The 6,000-nt window shown below is 49.2% G+C and overlaps 1 protein-coding gene across 1 annotated transcript in view; it reads right to left on the reverse strand.

Moving 5' to 3' along the window:
* Window positions 1-5,127, reverse strand: part of VGLL4 (vestigial like family member 4) — a 75,853-nt gene extending 70,726 nt beyond the window's left edge. The window contains exon 1 of the mRNA XM_085073070.1: window positions 4,948-5,127. The gene's annotated coding sequence lies outside the window, so the exon portion shown is untranslated. The remainder of the gene's footprint in view (window positions 1-4,947) is intronic.
* Between the last annotated feature and the right edge of the window lie 873 nt (window positions 5,128-6,000).

Consider the following 6,000-nt stretch of genomic DNA (forward strand, 5'->3'; position numbering starts at 1 on the left):
CAAGATCTTAGCTTATTTTACTGAGTTTGTCTTCATTAAATATTTGTTCATATCACATCTGGCCACATTCTCCTCCAAACCAAAGGAAAGGTAACTCAGGATTCAGTGCTTTGTCCTGCATTTCAGAGACAGTAATACAAACATTTTTGGTCAGCTCTTCAGGAAAAAAACCCACCTGTTGCTAAAGAACAACGTAAAGGATAGTAAAATCCCTTATTAAAAACAAATTGCCCTTTTTCTTTAAGCTTTCCAGTAATTTTCAAATAATGGGAGTAGCAGATGCCCAATCCCTTTCCGGAATATGCTCCCAGTAAGAGAATTAACTGGTGACAGAAATCCACACTGAGAGAAGGAAACAGGAACCAAGTCTTAATTCCACTCAGGAAATTAGACACTTGAAAAACAACTTGGCTAGAAGTGGCCTGAAAGCAGTGTTGCAGCTCTGTGGATTATTACAGTTCAGATCATGACAGAGCTGCTGAGGTGTTCCTCTGGCATCAAGACCTCGAGGGGGATGTTGTGTTCACATAAAAACTGCAGATCCCAGTGCAGGACCAGATATTCTGGGACTTTCTAAACAGATAATCAGATATTCTGTGACTTTCTAAACAGCTGCAAGGAGCTACAAAATTCCAGATTATTTTTCAAATCATGTTCAGTATCACTCTGGTTCTGCATCAGACTGACAAGTCAGAGATAACAGGTCAGGAAAGAAATAAAGATTACCCAGGAGAGTGAGAGAGGAGAGATCCTCTTTAGGTCCAAGTTTAAAAACTCTAATTTGATCTGGGCAAGGTCAGCTAGGGCTGAGTTTAGAGAGCAGCCCAGCCATCCTGGGGGAGTCACAGCTCACAAAGGAAAGGCCAATGCACTTCTCAAGGTTCCAAGAAATAAAATAAATTAAAAAAACAAACAAACAAACAAAAACCACAAACCAAAAAAATAATCCTAACAACAGTTTAAAAAGTGACTCCTGACCAAATCCAGCTATTTCTCAGTGTGATGAAAATGTGTCTATGCAGCAAAAACCAACACTGCATTTTTAGCTGTGTCTCCACCAAAACCCAACCCTCTGCAAGTCCTTGGCGGGGGAAAGGAAGTGAGGAGTGAAATACAAGATACAAGTGGACTTCCTTGGCTACATCTGATTTAAACACCACAGAAACAGTTTCCCCAAGTAGATCTCACAGGTTACGAAGTCTTAACTGCTAGAGTTAAGAGACACGAGCCAAAAGCACTTTGACAAGCATTCAAGATACTTTTATCTCCTGTAATCCCAAATATTAGTTTAATATCTTACTCAGTGCTCTTATTTATCAGTTACAGCTCCTACTTGATGTTGCCCTGCTCTATTCTCTCAGCTACACAGCAGCAAAGAAACATTCTGGAGAACAGCAAAGCCTCAGAGTGTGAAATCAGAGATCCAAGGTGTGACAGACTGATCTAAACACTGATCCACCTGCAATTCCCTTCTGCAACACTTGAAGGACAAAATATCCATTAGCGTAATGAAATGGATCATGAAAAATGTGTATTTTCCCTCTCCTTTTCATATTTTCACAAGTTCTAGAAACACAGGGAGTACTCTCAGCTTTGCCAATGCCTTGTTTCTATTTTTTTTTTTTTGAAGGCTATATAGAAGGTAAAGCTTTTATAAATGAACAGTTAAGTGATTTCATGGATTTATCCAGCACCTCCCAAGCATCAGGAAGAGCATGCTGGGGAAAAACCCTGTGGTTGCTTGTTTGAAATTCAGTAAACAGGCAGCAGAGCAACCAGCACTACTCACTCAGCCTGAACACAGAGACAAATAAATATTCAGTTCCACCAAAGTTAATGTTCACATTATGTCAGGGGTATGTCAGGAAAGATGGGAGATAAAGAGAAGAACTTTGCATTTGATTTTTAAAAAAGGGGAATGGCAAAATGTGGAGAAATGACAAAGATAAGGTTGGAGGGAGAAAAGGATTAATAAACAAAGTCCATTATAATAATGAAAAGTGATCCAAGAATGATAATACACTTGAGAAACCACCGAGACTAAAGTGTAGATAACCACAAGTACATGGAAAACAAGATGAATTGAAAAGTGTGGTCAAACAGGCCAAAAGCAGCTCCCACCTGGGGAGATACAGGCACAGAACTGCCCAAATTCATCCCAGAAGTGCCCAGAGAGAGAGACTCTGCTGATTTCAATGGAAGTGAAACTGAAGAGGAAATCAATCCAACTGATCAGCACAATCAGTTAGTGCACACAGGGAAGGCAGATGAAGCAGAAGTGTGATGAGAAATAGGTAAATACAGTTTTTATGATAGGAGAGAGTAAAGCATATTTGCCCCATGCATGAGAATAACGATAAGCACGTTGTTTTCAATAATTTTCTGAAATAGTCACAATACACTTCAATTACTTCAGCTATGCTTAGCCCAGAGCTTCTGTTTGTGGACAGAAAGATCCTGTGTTGAGATACAACACAGTGAAATGTTCAAATGTGAAATAAGTGCTCCCTTTAGGTCATGATCACCAGGTAGCACTGATCATCCCCTTCATTTACAGCTCCCAGTCTTGAGGGTAACTTCAGGCTATTTGGCTAAATACCACTTTTTATTTTTTTCTTTAATGCAGTTATTCCCTACTTTGGGGGTTTTTAAATGATGCTTGTTATGCACATGGAAAATGTGTTAACAGGCAAATCTTCAAACGGAAGCAACGACTAAATTCATCACAAAGAAAATTATCAGCTCAAAGCAGAGCTTTGCTATTTTACTTTGTGCTTTTTATTGTCTTGCTGCATAAATCCCCCTTAACGAGGCAACATTTTAAGAAATCTGTTAGTAATGCCATTTGAATTGAAAGCTAACAAAGCCAAGAAATTGAAGGTGGAAAAGCACAAGCTGACCTTGTCTTGTACCTACAGGATCGCCCAGTGCATCCTCTGTGTTACACAATCTGCTGCAAACACATTATGAAACATTTCACCACAGCAAAGAGAACTGAACCAAAGCTCCCTTTTCCAACAGAAAACTTTCAGATGTCTCTGCAAACAGACCAATTAACCACTGCAAAATGAAATGCTGAGAAAGTTATCAAAGCCACTCATATGTAAATAAGAAACTGATGGTTTATGATGTGAGTGCTCTCAATTAACATACCCCAAAGGTCTGTACAAACATCTTCTATCCTGTTTTGGTGACCAGGCTGATTTTATACCAGCACACTGTCAGATCTGCACCACTCCTGATGCTCATCACTTCAGCTCTGGCCCAGTTCCTGCTCTAGGGTGGGTGTAGAAGGTGTAGAAGGTGTAGAAGGTGTAGAAGGTGTAGAAGGTGTAGAAGGTGTAGAAGGTGACCCCCACCCCACAGAGGGGTCCTGAGCAGAGAGAAGGAACAGCCTCCTGCACCAAACCCCCCTGTGCCTGCTGCCCACAGCGTGCTGGCAACGCTGGGGATTCAGCAGCAACTGAATGCAATTCCAGCCCAGCCATTCCACTAAGCAAATGTAAATGCACAACAGGCAGGCCCAAATTCTACCAAGACTTAGCGGGTCAGATCTGTATCTTACTTGGGAATCAAAGCAGTTCTTGTAACTGATCCCAAAAAGCCTCCCAGCCTGATCCCAAATATCAAGATTATAACAGTATGAACAAGAAGAGATCTAGGAAACTTAAGCAAAACACACTCGACATTAGAAGTCTCCTCATGAGTTCAGAGATAGGAAAATACAAATAAAGGCCTTAAAGCCTGGAGAAGAGCCTTAAAAAAGTTTATTATTAAGGCAGGAGAGGGAGATCACTGCCCAGTTTTATACAGTTTTGGATCCAAGGGTTCTCAGCATCACTGCCTGCAAAGACTTCCACTCAGGTTTCACAATTTGCAGTTTGTTTCTCTGGGAGGAATCTCTTTAAACAACTCTGTTCCAAAGTCAGAGAAAATCTAATCAGAGAAATTACCCTGCAGGAGAAATCCTGTAACTCTTGATCAGCCAGTCCTCTTTGGTTTAATTAAAAAAATGTCCATTATTTCTTGTTCCTGGCAATCCTGCACCACCAACACAGCAGAAGGCAAGTGAGCTGGCTTTCTCCAGTGTCAGTGGAAAAGGTTGTTAAAATTCCCATTCATCCACTCTCAGGAAGGAGTGCACTCGTATCAGCGTGGAGAGCTTAACTCAGGGAATTAATGACTGCCGATCCCATCTGGGGAGCACACAGCCAGCCCGACCCCGCACTGCTGCAGCCCAACCCAAAACCTGCAAAGGGAACAGAGCAGAGGCAGCGCCAAAAGCCTTTCCAGCACCCTTGGGACTCGTGCTAGAAGGTTTCACCTCCGCTACCGATAGGCGCCGGGGATTTTCCCTGCGGGAAGAGCAGCTCGGCGAGAGCCCAGGGGCGAACTGCAGACGGCAGCGCGTCCGGGGATGCTGGGGATAGCCCGGCACGGGCGCTGCTGCCGGGGCATTTCCTACCGGAGCATTTCCTACCGGAGCATTTCCTACCGGTGCCGCTGGCTGTGACCCCCCGGGTGCGGCACCCGCCGCTGCCTCCCGGCCAGGAGCACAGAGTCCCTCCCGGGCACAGGAGGAGCACAGAGTCCCTCCCGGACACGGCAGGAGCCGCGGGTCCCTCCCGGCCAGGAGCAGAAAGTCCCTCCCGGGCACGGCAGGAGCAGAGAGTGCCTCCCGGGCACGGCAGGAGCGGCTGGTCCCTCCCAGCTCGGCACGGAGCGCTCCCCGCCCGGGCCCGGCAGGGCTCGGAAGCGCCCGGCCGCCCCGCGGGGGTTCCCCAGCCCCGCCACCGCCCGGCCCGGCGCGGCTCCCCGCGGAAAGCCCCGCGGCGCGGAGAGGACGGCCCGGGGCAGCCCCATGCCAGCCCCATGCCAGCCCGTCCCGCCCGCCAGCGCCGCTCCCTCCGCCCCCGCGGCCACCTGTGCGCGCCGTCCCGCACTCACCAGCGCTCCGGCAGGGCGGCGGGGCCGGGCGGAGGCGGCAGCGTGGCCGCGGCACCCCGCGGGCCGGGCCGGGCCGGGCCGGGCGGCGGAGCGGCGGTGAGGGCCCGGCGGCGGGCGGAGCAGGCGCGGCTCGCCCGGCCCCGCTGGCTGCGCGGGCCCGCCGAGGAATCCCAGGAATGATGGAATTCTGCTGCGAGCAGGTGGGGAGCGCCGCCCGCCCCCATTGGCCGGCGCTGCCGTGATGTCAGCGCAATTAGGGTAATGAGGCGTGACGTCACGTCCTCGCAGGTAGGGAGCGCGGGGCTGGCCCCGCCCCGGGGAGGGGCTGAGGGCGCGGGGGCAGAGGGACGCGGGTTCGAGCCCCGGCGGGGTCGGGACCCGCACGGGGGTGAGGACAGCGCTGCTTCTCTCCCACCCCGCTCTAACCCTAAACCTGTTCCTCCCTCCCGCAGGAAAAGCTGCAGGGAATCAGTAAAAACTAAACTGAAACTGCAGGAAAACAACAAAAAAAGGCTCTCTCAAGAGCAAAGCACTTTTTAAAAGCAGAAAAGTGCGTTTCGAGTGAAAGCACGCCGTCACTCAGCATCTGACAAAGGGGCTCGGAAGCCACAGCCACACTAAACCACGCAGGAGTGACGAGGAGCAAGTGTTTGAGAGGCTGACGCAGCCCCCGGGGCTGGCTGGAGGATGGGGGCCACATGCCCGAATCGCACGCCATTTGACGGTAATTGGTCCGAGCAGAGCCGTCACTTGTTTCCTGTTTACTGCTCGCCCTGGCGCGGGCTTTTACAGAATCCTTTCTCCTCCTATGACTCACTCAGCCATCGCAGGAACTGCCGGCAGCCAGACTTGTGTGAAAGCAAAGCTGAGCTCTCCCCACGCTCAACAAAATGCTCCCCAAAACACCTCCGTGCGCAGGGCAGGAGCTCCTGGGCACAACTGACACAACGGCTGAACATTTGCCATGGCCAGCCCGCCCGAACCTGAGCTGCTGCCAAAGGGACAGCCCTGTTGTCACCATCGCAGCCTTCCCCAGCACCAGCACATCCCCGG

The sequence above is a fragment of the Lichenostomus cassidix genome, chromosome 12 (assembly GCF_008360975.1).
Source record: "Lichenostomus cassidix isolate B80296 chromosome 12, HeHo_3.0, whole genome shotgun sequence".
Lineage (NCBI taxonomy): Eukaryota > Metazoa > Chordata > Aves > Passeriformes > Meliphagidae > Lichenostomus > Lichenostomus cassidix.